The 23,531-nt window shown below is 33.2% G+C and overlaps 1 protein-coding gene across 2 annotated transcripts in view; it reads left to right on the plus strand.

Annotated features, from left to right (window-relative positions):
- The first annotated feature begins 223 nt into the window (after positions 1-223).
- Positions 224-23,531, plus strand: part of LOC125054415 (myosin-I heavy chain) — an 88,550-nt gene continuing 65,242 nt past the window's right edge. For both annotated transcript variants that reach the window (XM_047656296.1, XM_047656297.1), the window contains exons 1-2: positions 224-480; positions 17,300-17,353. The gene's annotated coding sequence lies outside the window, so the exon portion shown is untranslated. The remainder of the gene's footprint in view (positions 481-17,299; positions 17,354-23,531) is intronic.

Raw genomic sequence — 23,531 nt, forward strand, 5'->3', positions numbered from 1 at the left:
ACTCACATCGAAATCGTCACAAGTCTTATCCTAACCTAAACATTGCTTTAACATAGAAGATAATTTTCCATAATCTGTCTTTAACGACTGTCTGTATACGTAGTTAGACATTGTCAATTGTTAACTGTCACTGTTGTAACAGGGAATGGTGAATGGTAATCATTGATCATTGAGTTAGATATTGAGTCAGTGAGAGGTGAGTGAGAATAGCGAGTGACGAAACTATATTTTCAGTTCTTTCGCGTGTTTTCATATTACTGGTCGTGTGTTAGGTCGGACTTTGATTATTTTTTAACAAGAATATTTGTGATGTTTTGGAATTTTAAAAATCAATTAACCGTTCGTGGATGATACATTTGAGTTTGAAATAAGTTCGCTGTGTGTGTTAAAGGGATTTCGACTAGATTTTATGTAATGTTTTGTATTTAAAATATAAAGTTGTTGTGATCGATAAAATTATATTTGGCGATCTTTTTGCTGGTAAGTTTGAATGAAAATATCCTTAAAATAATTGTATACGTTGTATGGTTGATAAGTTTTGATATACAAATCGTTGTGTTGCATGTGCGAGGGTATTATAGCGTAGGATATTCGATCTGAAAGCAACCGCCCTTACTCAATGTGTCGCACTTCGCAGAACGGGGAATTTACAACGGGTACCGCACAGGCCCGGCCAAGTATGCGGGGTAAGGCGATTTTTATTACTCATTTTAGGGGATTGGCTGTACGGGTGCAAGGAGTATTCATAATATTGTTTAAATGCTAGCTTCAAACATAATCTGATAACATGTAATTTTCAAATGGGTAAATAGATAAAATAGGTTCCCTAACACAAATTCTATTTACTCAATTAAGTATAAGTTCTTCTCTATTTAAATTTATATGCTATACCTATATGATAGTTAAAAATATCTTTCGTTTATGTATCTTTTGAGAATTTCAAGTAATGTTGACTATGTATCTACGCATTTTCAATATAAGCCAAAATTTCGGAGATCATTATTTAACCGACAGCTACTGTTTCTTCATTCATTATTTGTCACACGATTACTGCATTTTTTCAGAATACGCAGTAGCTTTGTTTTCTAAGATCTCATAGAGACTGCCTTTATAATTAACAAAATTTAACTTTGTAATAGACAGCGTAAGTTTCATACTTAAACATAAATAATTAATAGTGTTGTGGAAGATAATTAGATAGATAGTTAGTCAGGATACCTAAGGTTTAGATGGATTCGAAAGGATTTTATTACGAATATAAACGTAAAATTAGCAAGGCCTGTATTTGAATACGTAAATGAAACTTATTTATTTTCTCACTGATGTAAGGAAACTTAAGGCGAGACCTTGTAACTTTTCATTTTCTTTAGTTTCAGTTATCTGGATACGGCACACTCCTTTATGATAGTTAAATTGTATACTCTATAGTATATAAATTGTGTAGGAACACGTAAAATAGTACATAAAAGCGGCTAAGCAAAACCTCAAGTACCAAGGCAGGTGACTACAATTGAAATGCAACATCAGGGTATTGATTCACAACACGTACGATAAAGTGGTGCATTGATGCCGAACGGCAATTTACCGCTACAAAGAAAAAAAGAAAAGTATAACCTACCTGCAAAATGTAGGTTTATATGGTCTACATAGGCTGACTTTTAAATCTTGCATCGTCTTTTCGATCCAACAAATATATTTTACTATACCAGTTATTATGGCAAAAACTTTATCTTGTAAATTGTCAGCCATTTGTTTAGCAACAGCTGTCTCCATAATACGTGATTTAAAAACAAAACAAATAAACCAACGTTTTTTTTAAAAAACTAGGTATTATTTTAAATGTGAACTTAGACCTTAATATTTTTAACAAAATCTTAATAGATATAATTATCTTTATAACTTTATTCACATTTTTAACTTCTTTTAAATTCCCAAAAGTTCGGCGCACCTCACCGCAAATGGAGTTAGTCATGATACAAATTATTAAGCAGATAACTTAATCTTAATTCTAAAATAACTTCCAAATAAGAAACGATTTCACTAAGCGTAAGTGAAGACTTTTTTTTTTAAATATTAATCATACAATCAGTCTTTGCGACTATAAGTAGATACGTTGAGTGCTTTTTGAAGTGAAAACTAATACTATAAAAAGACATACTATGTTTATAATTGGAAATAATCAAAATAAATCTAGAACTAGAATAAAAAAGTAATTTGAATAGAGTGCCCGTTAGTAAATTTTCGAGACGCATCAGCTGTTTTAGTTTTCAACTGTTGATAGATGCAAATTAAATATAAAATCTTAAGTTATTCCACTGATAAATCTAAGTAAATAACACCAAAAGTCCCAATGTAAGTTATGGTAATTCACCGTTTCAAACTCATTTTGTATTGTTCCGCTAGTTTTACATTCACGCAAGGTGTTCGGTAATTATTTTAATAGAATTTAATTGAGATTGAAACCAGTGTACTATAGTGTTAAACTGCTATTAATTAAAGTAATTATAATAAAATTACGAACTTACTATATATTTTTTAAAAATACTCAGACTGCCCCAGCTTCGCATGGGATATATTAAAACATATGTGTTTGTATATGTGTAAGTTTCGGGGCATTTCTATGTTTTGTGTAACGTGTAAATTATACAAGCATTCTAAGGAAAAAAATGTAATAGTATCTATATAAATGATTTTTTAAAATTATATACCTATCTAAGACCATTGACTAAATTGCTGATAAAACATTGTGATCCTGTAATTTTAGCCCCTATATAAATAAAATATTATATATTATATGTACTTGATTCATATAGATAACTTAAAACGTCAGTAAAAAAAATATCGATTCTCAAATAATATTTACTATCAAATAGCGTAGTACGGTTATTTAATAGCCCTTATCAAGTAATCTAATAAATCATCCACGCCGATGTTTAATGTAAACAAATATCATCACCGAGCTAATCTGTTACAGAAAAGTTAATTACAAGTCATAAACAGGTGATCTTATCATATGAATATTTCACTCGTGAGTCAGTAGGGTAAGGAATTCCTTCGTATGAATCATCATCTTTTTTGTAACATCTCACCTTATATCAGAACATGAATGGTCAGTGACGTCAGAGAATAAGAAAAAGAAATTTCTAGTAGCCTTGATATATTTTTACAAATTTAAATATTTTTTAATATGATATGGATAAAAGGCAGCTGTCGCAGCCCATGAACACCCACGTTTGTGGGGGATTTGCCGATCTTTAGAGGAGTAGGCCCTTTATTTTAAATACATATATTAATGTCATAATTTATTGGCGCCTAAACCATAGAGAATATAAATTATTGGTTGCATTCTATAATGTAGACCTCCATTGGAGTATTATATGTTAAAAATAAGATTTTTAACGTTCTATTATACGATTAATATAAAATTTTCAACGGGCCAAAAGTATATATATTTTTTTATTAAAAATACATATATACATCTGAATCAACATAAGGATATACAAAAGTAAATACGTTCAAAGTATAGTATACACTTCCGAAAAACAAACAATACAATAATAGTGGTCCAAATTCCGAACACGGCCACTTGCCAAATGACGCCATGACCGTAGATCCGTTACATGGTTTCCGAGAAGGAACCGACGCATGCGTCATTAACGTAAGATCAATGTCAACATTATAGTATTGCTCTATCATTCATGACTAATGGCCCATTTCGAATACTATGGGTGTTACCAAATTTATTGATACTAAGCTAAGCTGTAAAGTTAGTTTAAATTTAAACGAGCTAATCCTTTATATGGACGTTAAATGGAGCAAAAATAACAACAACGACAAACATTTAAACTTCATTTGTTTAAGGTATCGCAGAATATTCTTAATACTCTTTCTATTAAGAATATCCATAGCGCTAAATCATATTATTATTATTATTATTATTATTATTATTATTATTATTATTATTATTATTATTATTATTATTACACACCCTTGCGTGTCACTTTCACACCATCACATAACACAGCCGAATTAGGTATTACTTAGTTAAATGTATTTTTTTCCTTTTGTAAATGTTTAAACCTTTTTGTAATACATATTAAGGATTCCAATCAATACTTTGGCTAGATGTTTAGTATAATGATTGTGTTCTGTTATATATAATTTATGTTAGCTGCGAAATATATAAAAATATTTGAATTAATTCCATCCAGTTCCTGAGATGCGTGTGGTGATGGTGATTATCAAGTATGGCCATGAATATCAAAATTTTTAAAAAATCTGAATAGTTAATGAAATATGAACGCAATTTGTAGTTATGTTCATGTCATTAATTGTCAATCTAAGTTACGTTTACAATATCCTCATTCTTCCGATCGTCACATATATTCCTCATAAATACAGTTAGATTGACAAAATATGACAATTGACATGAACAAGAACCATGCTTGAAAATCATCCATTCCTTATAAATAATATATTCATTATTCATATAAGCAAATACACCAAATTTAATGTATTGCGTATGTATGTGAAAGCTTTTAAAATCATTTAGATATACGAGTTCTACTTAATACAAATAAAATTAATCATTATGTTTTAAGTGGGCTTTTATCTCGACTAGCTTCACCGTAATTGCCGGCTGGTCTCCAAATCAAAATTTAAATTATACCATGTATAATATCTCTAGTAATGTAAGGTCTAAAAACGCTGTCATTAGCATAATGTAAAACTCTTATCATGGCAGAGGCAGATGTCTGTCCGTGAATGGAACAGGTGCGCACGCGTCGCTTTTTGTATCTTTTTTTATACAGTTTTGCAATGGTAACCATAGAGAATTTATTATGGGTTACCCAAATGTATTTATAGAGATTAGATAGACATTTGTAACGGTGTGTGACGTAAAGGTGTTAATGTGATAATGGACATCTTTTACTGAGAAGTTTTATGTGTCATAATAGCGCTTGCTTTGCCCCAATAAGTTATGTAATATATTAAGTTAAGTAATATATTATTACTTCTTCATTAACTAAATATAGGATGTAGCTAATTATTATTAGTTGTAATTAATTTGTTTGTATTACTAAAATTAAATTGCCTAGACTCTAATGCAGCGCGTCTTCTATACGGAGACAGCTGTTTATGGAAGTTTTTCCGAACCAATACGAATTAGAGACCTTCAAGAAGAAAACAATTCTCAACCAGCCGGCAGCGCACTCACGTACCTTCTGGCAAGAACATAGGTGGTGGTATCGCCTAAAATCGGATGTGCCCGTTTATTCTATTAAAACAATAATAATGCAATTGCTTTTTTTATAAAACAGTGGGCAAAGGGAGAAGAGGCTCATATGATGTTAAGTGATACCGCCCATGGACACTCTCAATGCCAGTGGGCTCGCCAGTGCGTTGCCGGCTTTTTAGGAATTATGGACGTCGTGGTGATACAGGTGAAGTTTCGTATTCTGACTTGACGTCCGATGATGAAACTGAAACTTGCTTCATAATAAGTTAAATATATAATTAGAGCGATAAATAAGCTTGTTTGATTACTGTGCCCATTTTTTTACGACTTCCCAAACGGTAGTCAAATCGATTATCGTTCATAACGTCGAATTAAATATTTGGTTAACATATGCCACCCAATGGGAATGTTTAATATGGTAAGCAATAATAATAAACGTAACGGATAACTCACCTAATCCCTTAAACTTTTTGCCTGTTATTTAATTTATGAACATTATTGGTACTGTTTTTACTTGATGTTGTAGAAGTGCTGTTTTATTTGAATATTTTCATTGAGAGATAGGTAGTTAATATTTATTGTATAAGACAATATGGATTAATATTCGGTATAATCATCTTCTTCTTGTGGTGCTACTTCATCGCTAAAGGTCGGCTGTTAACGAATTGCCAGGTATATTGCTCTAATCTAAAAAGATCCCTGGCGGATGTGATGCCAGTCCATCCACGCACGTTCAGCAACCACGACTTCTTTTTTCTATCAGCCCGTTTCTTCTCTTGAACATTGACCATCATTATAAGCTGCAACATGCTACGGTAACACCACACCCCATAAGCTTTGAAGCGTCTTTTTGTGTCTTTAACAGTCCATGTTTAATAAACGTTTCTTACTATTGCAGTTTCTCACAACTCATTAAATCAAATTCCATATTTTCCTACTAGGCTGTTCTTCATTTCAGTTCAGTTCTTCAAAATTTCAACAGAAAAGCGGGATCACCAAACGAAATGTTACATAAAACGAAGCCATCTGGTGGCGAAACGGAGTTCGCCGAGTTTGCTAGTCTAATATAATTATGAAACAGTCGAGTCCAAATGCGAATATTTGATGCCAGCTGCGTTATTCTGTATTTTTTGCGAGACCCCGAATCGGTGCAGTAATTTAAATGCACCTGTGTTTACCTGAGTGGTAAGTTTTATTATTACCCAGATATAAGGGTCCATGCTTTGAGTAGAACAGCCTTTTTTGAATTTTAGTTACTTTATTAGTTTCTAACCGATTTAAGTTTGATTTGTTTTGAGACCACAAGATTGCGCTGACTTTTCCGTTGTCAAGTGATCTATAATCTTACCATCTATGTCATTAAGAGTTAATTATTTTACTACTTGAACTACTGATTTCAAAGTACTATCGCTTATAAAATGGAAACCAGAACGAAACAGTAAGAAAGTCAGTGCCCCGAGACAACTACCTTGCTGGAGGCCCGTTTAATATCATATGGGAATGGCTTGTCACGTGGCCATGATATTCGATTGTCAATTGTTTTGTCACACATTTTACACCGGACCTCTACGGGCTCCTAACAACAATGATACGTATACCGGACGAGGATGTGTTATCGGCCAAACTGCCAGCGGTCTGCAATCACGCGCTCATTTTGTGCACAATTCGTAATTGTCATATTGACTGACCTTAAATGTTCCTGATTATTTTATTGTTATTTTTAAGTTTAATTAAATAAAAATACCGAATTTATGTGAGAATTAAATCAAATTGATTTCTATAACATGACCAAAATTAATCAAGGGTTCGGAATGAAAAGTTCAAAGGGACAACTTGGGATTTTACTACTTTTTAGTTGTAAATCCAAGACATTATTTTTCAGATTTCTTTCGAGAAGTTAGTCCAGATTACATATTATGATGATGTATGTACATTGTATAGCAGGAAGAACTCGAAGTGCTACTCTGGTTGGCTGTTACCCTATGATGGTAAAACTTTGAGGGCCTTTTGCTCATGGTCTCATAGAATGTTATGCCAATTTTTTCCCCCAAGACTTTAGAGAGCCCTTGTCAAAACTCTTGCGAGCTAAACCTGTTCCGCATGGGTGCAATGTAGATTAGTAATGTGGTATCACTGTGGAAGAATACTATGATTTGACCATAGTACATAGTTCTAAATATGTCATGTAGATAGTAGTAGCAGTAGTAGATAGCAGTGTTGGACTAGTGGCTTGAGATTGCAACTCATCATTGTGGTCATAGGTTCGAATCCTGGACGTGCACCAATAGATTTCTCTGTAAACGAACTTAACAATCGCTCTTATGGTAAAGGAAAGCAGTATGAGGAAACGGCATGCCTCGGACTTAAGAAATTGGCGGCGTGTGCAAAAAGCTCACGAAACATATAATACAGAATCTGTGGCTATGACCAAGGGTTGTAACACCCAGTGGTGTGCCAGCCAGTGGTTAGCTGTAAAGGTATCATTCATGGTCGTGGCATAGCGCCAAGTATGACTTCTGTATGTCACCTAATACGTTTTTGATATACCGGAATCATACGTAGTCCTTAATCTCTAAATCACCCTAAGGGCACAGACGTGAGCGACTTTATGTTAGACTATCTAGAAGGGAAATTTTAGTCTACGGTCATACAATAGTCACATTCATACAAAAATTACAAATGAACAGTTATAATGTACCCTCCAATTGACTGTGAACTAATAACACAGGAAGTCACACCATATTGAGATGTAATTACGAAACGAACTCATTATTATACATGATGCTCTCTGTTCGGGACGAACCAAATTTCATTATAATTTTTAAAGTCATTATGTCTATATTGTATGATATTTATTAATGGGCAGCCTAGTCATTAGTGAGATTTTATTAATTCTCAAAATGTTAAAGTCAAAGTCAAAATAACTCATAGGTAAACAAGTACACTTATGAACGTCAGAAAGAATTTAAATCAATTCTAAATTTACATTTACAACTCTTTTTAATCGCTAAGTTTTGAGGAGGAATAGTTTTGCATATCATTCCCAAGGATTATTATCATTTAAATATTCATCAAATTTATAAAAAGCTTTATTGATTAATTTACGTTTCACGAGAGATTTGATCTCTATTAAATGTATCAACATGGCGTAATTACTTTCCCATTATATAAAATATAAACATAAGCAAAGCCTAAAAGCTACTATTTTTAAATTAAACTCGCTATTTGTTTCTTAAAAACATTTGTTAAGATAATGTTCAAAGAATGTTAATCTAAACAAGATACTCCATTTCTGAGAAGTTCTAAGAAGATGTTAGGGAAGCTGTTTGTTTAGTTGAATCCTTCTGTTTTAAAGTGACTATAGATAATTCGGCACTCCATACCGCATCGTTGATACATTTTAAAGCAATGTACACCTCAAAAAAACTTTTTTACAAAAATTGTGCTTTTGAGTATCTAAGTAGGTACCTATAAAAATAATTCACAAAAAGCTTATATTAATTCAATACTCTAGAGTCTAGACTTTATGTACAACTTATAACAGATACACAGGTTTGTATGTAAATTTAGACCTCCCATATATTTATCATTATTGTACAATATTAACGGGTACATAGTTACCAATATAATATAAATAATTATTTTATAGAAATCTTTGTTTCGTTTTATATATGTTAGTAAAAATCTAATCATAAACCCCATCCAGCACGCTTAGTAAAATAATTGGTTTGATCCAGATTGTGTAATAAATGAGGTTAACACGTGGTTAGGATATTGACCTGAACCCCCGCACGTGATTAAACATTGTTTAGGCTATTAATTTATTAGTTTTTAACGGCTTGTAATCTTTACTATACATTATATAAATCAGAGTCGCTGTGGGCGAACTCAACGAATTTTAATGCGGTTTTGATCATAAAAGGTTATTCGAGAGGAAGGTTTACATACTCATCCATATATCACTCCATATTTTACCACATTGGAGTTCTACGGTGAAGGAAAATATCCTCACTATATTTTCCTTCACCGGATTGCCTTAGCACAATACGACGGCGTGTGTACGGAAGGCTGATCACCTACTTGCCTATTAGATTTACAAATGATCATGAAACATATACTGAAATCTGAGGCTCCGTCCTAAAAATGTTGTAGCGCCACTGATTTATTTTGATTTATCTCTTGACATAATAAATTTCCGTGCTCTAAGAAACTACACAGCAATACGTGCTGTATCTATAAATTGGCAGAATAATATCTAAAAGATATTTAAGGAATTTTAATGCGATCCCGTAGATGCGCGTAATCTATGGTATTAGATAGATATGTACAACATATTTTAAAAAGTTAACGGAAACCAGATAATTTTTTCTTCGCCAGGATAGAGAAATCTTAATATTATAATCAAGATTCAAGTAACGAACTTTCATAATTTAAATGAGTATTTAATTTAATAAAATGTGATAAATTAAAGTAAATTGTCTATAAATCTTTGCTAATCCAAAATAGATTTTTTTCCAATATTGTTCTTAAATTCACTTCTAATACTTGTATCGTGGTCTCTCTTTATGCACAATTTCTATACATTTTTTCGTCTAGAGGAAGGCTAGAGTTCGCATTTTTATGCTGACTGCCTGCGATGCACCTGCAATTCAAAGGCATTTCCCCTTTGAAGGGCGTTTCAAGGGATTGTAAAGGAATCAGCCACGCGCGCTAATACCTATCAGAGAACTGGTGAAATAGAGACAAGGGCAAATTTCACGCATCTCTGACTTTCAAGAGCAAGGCACTATGGGGCTTTTGAAGCTTTAATTTGGATGAAATTTATCTTGAAATTGCCAAAAACACGACGCAAAAGCGTATTTCATATAACCCTTCAATGGGGCATAGAGCAGACATTTTTGCATGCAAACTTATAGTTTTTTTTTTAATAGAACAGGAGGCAAACCGGCAGGAGGCTCATCTGATGTTAAGTGATGCCGCCGCCCATGGACACTCTCAATGCCAGAGCGCTCGCGAGTGCGTTGCCGGCCTTTTAAGAATTGGTACGCTCTTTTCTTGAAGGACCCTAAGTCGAATTGGTTGGGTTCTTTATAGGAACCCGTCCCAACGAATAACTTTTGCTTAGTTATTCGCCATGTACGTTACCAAGTAGTATCATTGATACGAAAGCCATAAAAGTATTTTGCCCACTCATTATTCGTAGTAGAATGTTTTGAGTTGACTGTACGTTATAATTTTAAACGGAAGTCCCATGTTAAATTGTATAACATGAACAGTACTGTACAAAAATTACAGCTTAAATAATATGCAATAACACTCACCGTTAAACATTGGAATCATTGTTCATTGTTATTAAAGGGAACAATGAATGCGTGAAAATGTTTGGGCCATCGTCCCTAAGAGTCATTCGAGTGCCCGTTTTAGTTAACCAGGGTCTGCTTGCTCACTTGATATACTATATAAATTCTATTCGGATGAAAATATATACACAATAATGAGTGATACTGTGACTAGTCTTTCAGATATATTAATTATATGTGCTGTTAAAATCTAGATACATACACTCTAATCTAGATACAACTACGCTAAAAAGCCAAATTTTATCTCCGGTGATATGTAGCCGGAATTAAGTTTAAAATAGAAAATTAATTACTTTAAATAATACTGGTTTAGGTTAGAAACCTCCTCTGAAATATATTGAGCGTTTTTTATGTGTTTTTTGTGCACGTCTGAGAATAGGTCGTAAACTATTAAAAATAATAATTACAGCCCTTAATTTTCACTAACCCCCACTTTTTAATAGCGATATAAGTACTCTAATAATCTATATATATGACAAAACTAAATAGCCATCTAGTATTATAAATGTGGCGAATACCTCAGTAAAATATATTCCTATGTATATCAATAAATTACGTGAGTTAGTTTTTCAAATTATACCATTTATTTGCTCTAAATGTTTTATTGTAACATCATACCGCTCTCAATAAAAACTGAAACCGCTACATCAACAAAGCTATAAAATGCATAATGGAATGTAGTTATTTTCAATAACCTGAAAAACAAATCTTACCATACATTGGCTCAGTGAACACCCCATTATTCTTATAAAATAATTATCTTTTTAGTATCACATAACGATTATATGAGATATCGTTTATTATGAAACGAGTTGTAAAAACACATACTGAACAATTAAGTTACAAATTATAACATATAAAGTCAAGAATGCTCATTAATAACCCTTTTTACTACCTTTGAAAAGTTTCTTGTAAAACTCAAATTAGTTGCCTTACAAGGCCCAACGAGCGGTAAGAATCTATACTAAAATAAAACGTTTAGTTGAACCAAAATCTCAGGAAATATTTTAATTAAAAACAACATTTATGTTGGATAGTTTACAACCACGTAATCAACCGCACCAGTGTGAAGCGAAAATCGAAACGAGCGATGGCGCGATTCGTTTTATAGTGATTGGTCAGAAGTCACCACCCTGTGTTAGGGGTTAGACGAACCGATTATGATTCCGCCAACTGTTGAGTGTTGGTACGCGATACCAATGCTGCATCAGCGCAACTGTTATTGAAACAATACTTGTTAATCGAAATTGCACACAAAAACGTCTGGATTGCTACCCCTATAACAAAAGTACAGCTTATGATGACTCAAATAATTATATTTATATATTAAGCTATTGCATAGATTTTATCGCGGGCTTTGAGCGCGGCGACCGAATCAAGAAATTCCGTAACGAAAATGACCTAACGCGTAATAACCGCGGCAGTCCCCGAGTGCCACGCGTTTTTTTTATTTTATTTTTTAATTATCTTTTGTTTTCCAAGAATCATTATATAATTGTACATGCTTATCATGGCATGTTTCAAATGTAATAAGTTAAAAGCAAATGTTATGAGGTCGCATGCTTGTTGAAGACTTCATTATCATGAAAGGGTTGTAAATTAATTAACATTTCGTTGTCGGTTAGGTATTTAATTTAGAAATTCGCACTAACTGCTATATTTATAAAAGTAAACCAGTTTTGTATCACTGGTGGATTCCTAAATATGGCTCGTATAAATTTTATTCAGCTTTTTATTACGTTTTTATGACATATAACGTATATTGTAGAAGTACCTTTTTAAAAATAAAACAGAGTAAATGAGTTGGAGCGTTCCGGCCTTTAGGAGTCTTTAAAAGTAATATATATATAATTAGCTTATTAAATATATCACATAATATAAATTAAATTGCTGCACTTAATCTTTTTTATTATTTCATACTTTATTTACTATTATTACATACAACTTATCATTTTGCCTCTTGTATCCTCGAAATGTCGCTATGTTGATCTCTCCTTCGCTATTTTATACCATTCTACCCCGGCTAACCTATTTATATCGTTCTCCCATCGGCTCACCTGCATTCTCTAATCTCTTTTTATCACGAACTCCGTCACCTTCTTTGTGTATTTTTCCCTTCACTTACCATGTCCCACCATTTCATTCTATAATTATTTTATTTTGTTATTTCATGCAAAGATTGTCGCTTTTCCATCCTTGCATTTCAATAGTAGGCGCCGTATCCACTTGCATCTGTAATACGATACGATTTAATAGCTTGTACCATTTGATTTATTGCGCAGTTATCATTTCCTATTACTTATGTATTGACTATAACTGATAACGGGTTATTTACCTTCTCAAATTGTGCTCGATGTTTTAATGGTCATATCTTCAATACATTCATATAACAACATTGGATTGGTATGGTGTTATATATATATATTTATTTATTTAAGCCTTAAATTATTTCCTGATACACATATTATCTCATTATCCTATGTGTTACTTAATATCTTTTTCAGTTAGTATGTATCAGGAACCCTCTCCGGTAAAGGCCTCCTCCTAGGCTTGCCATCTTTCTCTTTCCCGAGCTATTTAGATCCATTGGTGACCCGTTTTTTGGTGTCATTATCCCATCGAGCGTAGGGTCTACCTCTGTAGCGTTTGCCTGGTGGGCCTCTCCATGTAGTAACTGGTTTCGTCCACCTGTGGTATGTGTTTATCGGATTATAAAGAATTCGTTCAATTACTTTGTAGGTATAATGCTCTAATACTAAACTAAGTCGCCGTAGGATCACCAGTCTCCGAGCGGCTTCATCCCTTGTCGTTGCGTAGAGATGTGGGGTCTCTCTGCATCAACCGTATTTACCATGGAGATTGGGGAGTGTTCGAATTAATACCTGCAGCTGAGTTTTATCATCGGATGTCGATGCAGAATACGAAATTTTACTCTTGTCACCTCGACGTCAATCGTTCCACAACTGAGCGTTTTTAGGCAGTTTTTCCCGCGCTCCACCATTATGTGGAACCAGCTGCCCACTGATCCCCCCTGCTCGTTTTCCCCTGTAATATAAAAAAGGGTTTAATATAGAAGGTACGTTATTTAGCAGAAAGTCTTGCTTTTTCTAGGATGTACTGTATTGTGTGAAACTGTTAATTTTAATACCTCTTCGTGTTTGTTTAAGTCAGTTAAAAAGATAAGAGCCGCCTTTCATAACTTTATTTATAGCACATAAGTAGTAACGATCGCAATTGTATACGTAAAAACACTACCTGAGTGTGCTTTAGACTTATTTTCAGCAAAATGACTAGTTTTTATCAATTTGTTACTTTATTATTAGAGATGTATTATTGCGGGCATTAAGGTGTGACGAATGGTGTAGGGTAATAGGAAGTCTCGCGTGATACCGCGCTAAGTATGCAAATACACGGTCAGTGGTAACACGAACTGAGACGATTTATCCTATTTACACAATCTAAGACTGCCTTGAATACGCCTACAGTGATTATGGTTTAAAAACGTTTATTGCAGTGTTAAATGTACATTGGTAAATGTGGAAGTGTTAGCGAGCGACTTTTAACCCCGAGTTGTTGAAATCCCGAAGTGCATAATTTTTTTATATACGTTCATACAGTGATGGTAAATATGAGAAAGCCGGGTGCCAAAATGTTTTGTATGTAAACCTAAAATAACATGCGTGGTGAGAATTTTGCATTGAGTTTGCAGGAAGTAATTTTTTGAACTAATGGGCCGGTTATGAAAAATTCATTCATCATTACATGCTTCATTTTATAGGTGATGGATATAAACAATTGTGGTCGTGCTTAGAGTATACATATACACATAGCGTGCGTATCTTATGTCAAAATACATTTTTGACGTACGGAAGTCAGATTTAGCGCTCTCGTTTATCAATCTCAACCTTAGTATACGTCGCGAGTGACAACTGACAGCTGGCATTTTATATTTAACCCGTGATTGGTGTATTAATTTTAGCAGCATTATGTTAATTATTAGTGCGAATCAAATTTACTAAAACATTTACGTTTGTGTAATCTAAGAAAGATTAATATATTAGCGCACAAAGAATTGTGACACGGTAAAACAGATGATCTGACTCAAGTGTGTGGTCTCGTCTCGCAGACATGACAGTTGACAGTCACCGACGTCATTGCTCATGACTGTTGTTGACTCATGAAAGCGCGGGCGGATATAGGCCTGAAGAGAGAAAAGAATAAACTTTCGATTATCTTTTAAGTTCTATGTCAGTATTTTCCTGGGTCCCGTGTAACGACAATGAAACTTATTTAAGTTCAGGAATATGAATTCACTATTATGATTTTAGAAAAAAAATTAAGACTAAAAATATTACAACGGAGAACAAAATTAATCTCTTTAGATCTCAAAGGAAAAAATTAAAAGTTACCACTTCGCAGGTTCTCACAAAGAAATGTCAGTCGGGTATAATGGATAATTTAAAACTATGCCAGGAATTCTATTTCAGCTGAAATTACGAACAACGTAATGAAAATTACGCAGCTCTGAATATTTTGCTATACTCCCCTTACCTGGAATATATTATGAATTTGCTTGTTACCTTTTATCATAAAATTTAACGCTAATTTTTATAATAATGTTTTAAATTATGTTTAGTTAGTCGTTTGGCTGAAATGAAGTGAAGTAGTTGCTGTATTTACTATAAACTGACTATTTTTAAACTTACCACTACGTAGAAAAGATCCCACTCCTACAGCTGTTACAATAATAATACTTCATTTTAGCCAAATCGAGTACGGTACCTCCAAAACTGAACCGGCTAATATTTCATTGGTAATCGAATCTAGGAACTTCAGGTTAAACGCCAGTAATTAATCTAGCGTTGACTAAACCACAGAGGCGGTATGTGTAATTCTAGTAAATTATTTACTTGCATGAATCAAATTGTCACGAGAACTAGAGAAACAGCAATTTAAGTTCCACTTATGTACGGGCTTATATTAAAAACCGTTATTAGTTTACTATAATTACTTCTTACTGATTAAAAAGTGAAATCGCCCGTGGGACAGAAACATCTATGCGTCTTAAGAATCCGTCCCAAACGGAATACATTGGTGTTTACTCGTCCAATTTGGAAGCATTTTAACCTAGTAACTTTATACATAACAATATATATATAAAAAGAAAATGGTGTTCGTTTGAGGCTCTTTCACGCTTAAACCACTGATCGTATCGACATGAAATTTTTCCTAGATGGTTTATGGCTATTTATTTTTTTAATTCCAACGTTCCTTCATTTTTTTATTTCTGTTTTACTTTTATGAAAAATTTTCCCGCTAATAAAAACAAAAGAGGCTTCCTAGAACCGCAAAACGTCAACATCTGTTAAAAACTCGATTTTCGAAATATTTCAATTTTCTTAGCGGGAAGTTAAAAAGAAGAATAATAAAAATATGAAAAAAAATAAAATAATGAAACATAAAATTTATTTTAATTCGTCCAGCAAAGCGGGCGCGAAACGGCTAGTAACAATATATATAATAACATTCTAAGGCTCTGTTTCACAATGTACGGATAAGTTGTACATAAGTTCCAAATTAGCTATTTATTACTTATTGGTAGGATAAACACTATTGTTGCGTTTCACGACTGTCAGATAGCGCTATTCGTCACATAAAGTCCATCAAAAGTTATGAGTCCGATGAAGTGTCAAATAGCACAATTTATCTTCCAAATAATGTATGTGTTGCATAGCTATTTGGTACTTTATCCATACATTGTGAAACAGACCCTAAATTTCATTATTATTAAAGACAGTTAAAACGTCATTGGTAACGCAATCATTATAAGATATCTTAAGTTTTTAATATACCAATTTGGTTGATAAATATTTTGTAAATATATGCAAAACGGATAAATATGGAGTACCGGAATTATCTTGGAGATCTTGAAGACCCTGAGCCTGCATAATTTATTCATGTACAGATACGATATCTCGTTACAATGTACACCTTTCATCTACTTGTTGAGAGTTTGAATTTCGAACACCTGCTGCATAAATTTTAATATGAACCGATCTGGATAAAATACTTGATTTAATAATAATAACAACCCTATATATTGGCTTCAGATTGCATCCGTTTCTTTGATGTTCTTTTTATTAACAAGTAGGTGATCAGCATTCTGTGCCTGATACATGTGTGCCGGTGTATTAAAGATGTTTTTCTGCATCGTAAGAGCAATTGTTTTAATTATCACAATTCAACAATTAATGTAATTGAAAATTATATAAACAACCCCATGTTTTATAATAATCTTGGTTGAATCAATAAATTTAGATAGGTACTAGTGGACCCGACAGACGTTATAAAGCAAAGTATGAAAGTACCGACTGCAGCGCCATCTGGCGGGCTGATTTGTGAATCTAAACAATTCTTAGATCCCCTTGAACACACACAAAAAATTTCATCAAAATCGGTCCAGTCGTTTGAGAGAAGTTCAGTGACAGACACACTCACAGAAGAATTATATATATATAAAGATTTAAAAAAAAATATTTTGAGTTAAATTACCATATAATCCACACTAATGATTTCTACAACCCGCTATTTTTAGCGCTTTTGATAGCAACACTATGCGCAAATATTCTGTAATCTATGTCTATATAATAAACGCTTACGATATAAAAATACTAATACAATTTAATTTCTTTTGTTACAGTGGCACTCACATGATTGTGATTGCATAGCCGTGGTCTGCATCAGCTCACATCAGGTTTGATATCTCCTTACTCTCGTACATTTTATCTATCTATTGAAATAATTAGAAAAACATATCGGTATAGTACACATAGCCTGGTTCAGTAATTATATAAATGCGTTTTACACTAAGGTCCGAGGATCAAATCTAATAATCTTGTTTTTGTTTAGCCAACACAGGTTTTATCAGTTAATAAAGAAAAAAATTCAACAGATGCAAAATGCGTAAGCCCTGAAGTTAATTTCATGTAATATTTTTAATCCCATGAAAAGGAGTTACTCATCTTTTTTTTATAACTGTCATAAAATATCAAAATTATTTGTATGACTGAATCCATTGCAGTTCTTTATAGCAAGATTCCTCCAAATTAGTTAAGTAATAAAATTTGCATATATTCAATATAAATAAACCAACGTACACCTAGCTTGTGCAGAGAAGTTTTTGAAATGAAAAATATTGTTGCGGTTTAGAAGGGTTGAGATTGCACCTGGCAGGTTATTGTTAACTTAAGAAGTAGGAAACGTGAGATTTAGTCCTTTTATTTTAGTACTAATGTACTTATATTACTTACTGCTATTTAATTAAAAACTTTACGTACATATACATAATATAGCGTATTTAAATTGGTCATATGTTCGATAATGTCTTTTAGGAGTTGTAGGGGCTTCATATTTATATGTAAACGTGAATGTGGACATGAAAATCAGCATAACAATAGACAAGAACTGAAAATTATTACAACAACGATGCGATGTTACTGCATCCTTTTATACAAAATAATGTTTTGACAACATACCGAAAAATCATATTAATATTTAATTATCAATTGAAACTACTCTTGAAATTTATATCTAAAGTGCGATGTTGTCCAGCATGGGCAATCTAGGATACATAAACACCTCGGTTAATACAGAATTTGTATTTAGTGGTTGCCTGGAAGAGATCGCTCGAAAGCGATAAGGCCGCCAGTTGTCCTCTTTTTCATTTAATTTGGTCAATTTTATTATGTTATTGCAACGAAATATTAATTAATAAATTATCCATGGCAACGACGCATGGCCACTATAATGTTTTTGTATAAGCTTTCTATACAAAAATGACTCTTATCATCAATAATAATACAATAGAAAACCATCTAAGCACAATTTATGGTCACGTAAATAAAGATGGCATAGATAAAATCCGTATATTACTTTAAAAAACAGACTTACGCCTACGCTAAGTGCGACTCCCGACATATTACCAGCTGCCCACTGAAGTATTTCCGAACCAATTCGACTTAGGGTCCTTCAAGAAAAGAGCGTTCCAATTCTTAAAAGGCCGGCAACGCACTCGCGAGCCCTCTGGCATTGAGTGAATTTTGACCGACAGGACACAGGTCATACTTCGTCATGTTATGTTACAACCTAACATATCGAAATGAAAAAAATACATATTTATTTATTTCGTAGTCCTACAGCTAATTTAAATTATATTCAACAAAAAACATTTAGCCATAGATGGCATACATAATGTATACAAAAAGGTTCAAATAAACTGTTAGAACGCTCCATTCGTGTAAAAAGCGTCTGAGAGAGTGTTAATCTTAATTAGTTTATGATCTTCTAATGGTTTTATAGTGCGTGAGATGCCGCGTATAAATTACAACCAGTTAGTCATAATCGAATAATGATTTGATTACTCGGTCGTGATATTAAATTTCAATTCCTATTTATTTACATTTCTGATTGAGGAAGATACGGTCATTTAAATTATTAAAATTTATGGATTCTTAAGGTCATGGATTTAGCTGCTGTTGAATTTTGATAATTTATTCTAACACTCATATTTTCGTTCGCTATTTATTATTTTTATTTATAATGTAGAATAGGCATAACCTTAAAAACGGTCCAACTTAGTTGGGGTTTAATGCCCTAATTTAAGGAAGCTGGTAGTGAAAGTGATTAGCTTGCATTTTAATCTGTGGTACACTAACTACAATATCTCTTACCATAAATAATGTGATGTCAAAGTTCAAATAGAAACAAATATAAGACAGTTCTGGAAAGCAGTTAAGTAAAATAATTAATTATCAGTGTTTATAATCTGTTGAATTTTTGTGCTGCACAGACTGAAAATATGTATTTGTTAATTAATTTTGATTTTTTATTCTTTTATCACCTATCACTATTCTGTGTTGTAGGATTTTGATAACTTACAAATCTTTTGATTACACTTGTAAGAATCGATTTATTGGTCTATGGTATATTATATATTCGTGCATGTGTGAGTGTCGCTCCTTTGTTTTTGTCCACTTTTTATAGCAGTATAGTTATACACACTATATTAGTGACCTTGATTCGATTTCCGCCAACATTCAAGCTCAAGGGTATCGTGATCCATTTGATGTAAAGCTCTGGCTAGAAGGGTTTTAAAAGCTTTAACTTGATTCGAGATAAGAGCGATTCGACGGCCCCAATAAAGAACTACGTTCGTATAAAAGAGATCAATGACAGATACTTATGAAGTGTTTTTAAGGGTAGTGTCAATTGTCGTCTAGCTTAAAATGGTAGTAATGACGTTGGACTTATGACGTTCATTGGGACGATGTTTGCACTAAGGAAGTTATAAAGTTCTTCATTGAAACGAATACGGCGAAGACCGTTGTCACGCAAACTAAGATCGCAATCTATATATGTAAATAAAATGATTTGCTGTTCGTTTTGAGAAACTTGAGAATGGCTAGACCGATTTGGCTAATTTTGATCTTGAAATATTTGTGGAAGTTCAGAGAAGGTTTAGACTGTTACGATAAAATTAGTACCTACTTATTAATAACTTAAATATTTTAATGACGTTTATATTGGTGTCTGAATATATGAAATTAGTTCGTTTTCTATTAGGCTTGATTTTACGGGTCGAAATAGGTAAGTTTATACAAGTAGTTTATAAATACAACAAGATTTTCTTACAATTTGCCAGCAGACAAGGTCATCGTATCATGTTTCAGGAGTATACTTAAGATAGTATTTCCGGTACAAAGGAATCCTTATGGCCTTGATTTAAGGCTTATGCATAGAGGCAAATTGCTAACATTTACCTAGGGAAGGGTTGTAAGTGGGCAAGTAGCTCTTAAAAAAATAATTTAGCTATACAAACGTTGCTAAACGAAATATGTTTCTGGGGTCTTTAAATATTTGAGTAGGTACTTGTCTAGTAAAGTTATAAATGACTTTCATTATTTATTGATGACAAGCCTGCGATTTCGTCTGCGCAGGACCAAGATAATACTTGTTCAAATGATGTAGCCAGCGATAAAAGTATCTATTTTCATTAAGTAGAATTAATTTATCATTACCAAATGTGCATTTGAAATAAATTATGAATTTTTTATAGTACATAGTTATGGTTCACTGTTTTGGCTATAATGGCTTACACATAAGACATAGATATATACTGTTGCGGGTTTTTTTGTAGGACTATTTAAAATAAACATATTTTCATATGTAACTCTAGCGGTTTTGGCAGCGCACGCCAGAATAGCTCACAGATGGTAGGTAGATTTTTTCCTACTTGATATTTTAGACAATTCACACAATATCTTTATAAATTGTAGTGTTATTGTGATATATTAGCTATAGTATTGTAAACTTTCATTAAAATCCATTCAGTAGTTTTTACATGAAAGAGTAACAAACATCCGTCCATACTTACAAACTTTCGCGTTTATAATATTAGTAGGATTTATTCACGTCATTCATTATTACGCCAACAAACATCACATCCGAATTGAACCGAACTACCTCAGGGCTGAGAATCGGACTATATATTATTAAAATATGTTTACAACATGTAACATCCCATATTTACATAAATTTGGATGTTTAATCATTTTATTGACGGGTAATTACACACCAAATCGAGGGTTCGTGGACACGCATGCATTTTATTGTATTCTAAAGATTTGATTCAATGATATGAAGGCTTACTTGCCGTCTAAAATCCAGCTCCAACATACTAAATACAGATACCGGCAAACATCTTGAACATTAAACAAGGGAGTGGGGGAAAGTTTGCGCAGCGCGGGACACAAATGTCAACTGATTTACCAATCAAGCGATCGACACGTCACTCTCCCGCCGCCGCGCACCAATGCCCGCCGCCCTTCCTTCCAGTGATACCTAAAAATCGCCTCTGCGCAGGCCTGGATATTTGTTCAAGATGTTTGCCGGTATCTGTACTATCAAACATATATTTTCAAGAGCAAAGGGTTATTTTCCCAGGATATCATTATGGCTGAGACAAAAATAAAGTAGCCGGGATTTACCGGGAATGCGCAAAGTCTATACGCTTCATTGATCTTACTCTAAAACTATAGCTTATAGCTTTTCATTTACGACAATCCCACTGCACTAGCTCACTTTAAAACACGTTAAAACCGTAAAGCGTGGGTAGGTACATTTAAACGGTCATTAGGTGTCACAAAGTTTAGCCCTACAACATTTGAATACAATGCTTTCTATAGTAAAAGAACGCAATTATTTATGACTTTCTCTGAGACCTCAATCATTGCGCTCATAATTGGAGAGAATAGGAAAATATTGTGAAACGTATGTACAGTTGTCACCGTTCTCTATGCGATATAGCCTGCGGGCGAAAAGTAAAAAAAAATTGTCACCGTTCTTGTTTTCCTTACTTCTTGCTGATAGGATTTCTGGTATTCTCTGTGTACTTTTAAGTATGCAAATTTCCACGACTATAGTGGTCTATGGTATTTTAAAAGCTCGCCTAAAAGGTGCATAAAACTTGTACAAATAGGTCCATCATTAAAAATAAATAAATAAATTTGTAAAGTCGCTATAGTCTGTGCAATTTAAATAATACATTAGAAGCTTTTTATACTCTTCCTTTCACGTCTAATTAATTGACAATTCCAAAGTCTATTGGTGTTGGACCGGGGACCGAACCTACGACCTCAGGAATGACAATTGCACACTGAAGCCACTTGGCCAACAATTACTCAGTCAATATTAAAATAAATATTTTTTAATATTATAAATATTCTCCCGTAACTATGTACCTACCGTTAATAATTAAACTAAACCGTTTCGAAGACTCAAATAATATATATATTAAGCATTTTATTCGATTTTTAAAAGAGAGAGAGATATATTTTGTTGTTTTTTGTAAGAGGTGTTAATGGTCTAATTGTACCTTCAAAGACATGTTCCAAAATTGATATTCAAAAATAAATTGAAAATACAAACGAGAAGTGAAGTCTGAAAATGTGTTAAAACCTAATTAGACGAATCGAAATGCAATACACGCAATGAAACTGTATATGGGAAACCCTTTCCCTACCTCGTTCCCTATTCCAATCTACATGTACATTATAAACTAGATTTCTCGGTAGCCTAGTGCAAAGAAATACTTGAACTGAAGGTTATCTTTCGAAGTAAATTAAAAGTCCTGACGTGATTTGTTTTTGGACAAAATCCAATACATTTGTCAGGCTTAGGGGCAGTTCAAGTATTACGTAAGCAGATTTACTGCAATCCCCAGATTCCCCCCCCCCCCTCTCTTGTCAGCAAAAGTAAATAAAGCTCTCAAGTAGTACATAAACGTATTAATTTTTTGTCTCCTTTGTTGAATCCTCAAAAATGCATTTCGTTTTCAAGCATAGACAATGTGTGGTTAAAAAAGTAAATAATTGTCATACTAGCTTGGTCTCTCTGAATTTTTATCCCTAAGTCGTATTTTGGGTAGGAGTGGTGTGTGTGTCAAATGAGTGTTATAATAGTCAGAGCATAGGACAATGACTGAATAACACTTTTTTCATCTATTGCAACATCCAACCAGCCAGGATATATTATGTGTTAACATTTCGTCGTAGCATCGTACAAACGCCAGATTTTTATGTGCATTGCTTCATTTCGAATCTTTTCTTTTCATATCGTTCGGTTACAACATATGGTGCTCTTAAATTGGATTTTATAATTACTACATCAAGATTACACTATTTTTTCTTACCTAGGAAACATAGATACGTGTTATGTGAGAAGTTTCCAATTTATTTAAATAATCTATGGAGAATTCGGGCTCCTTTTATAAGAAACTTACGATCTAAAGATAAATCTTAAATAGTACATGTACATATATATGTATATATTTCATATGACATTCAGGACACGTCACAGAGTTCAAAAACCCCAAC

Source organism: Pieris napi, chromosome 12 (genome assembly GCF_905475465.1).
Source record: "Pieris napi chromosome 12, ilPieNapi1.2, whole genome shotgun sequence".
NCBI classification, from domain to species: domain Eukaryota; kingdom Metazoa; phylum Arthropoda; class Insecta; order Lepidoptera; family Pieridae; genus Pieris; species Pieris napi.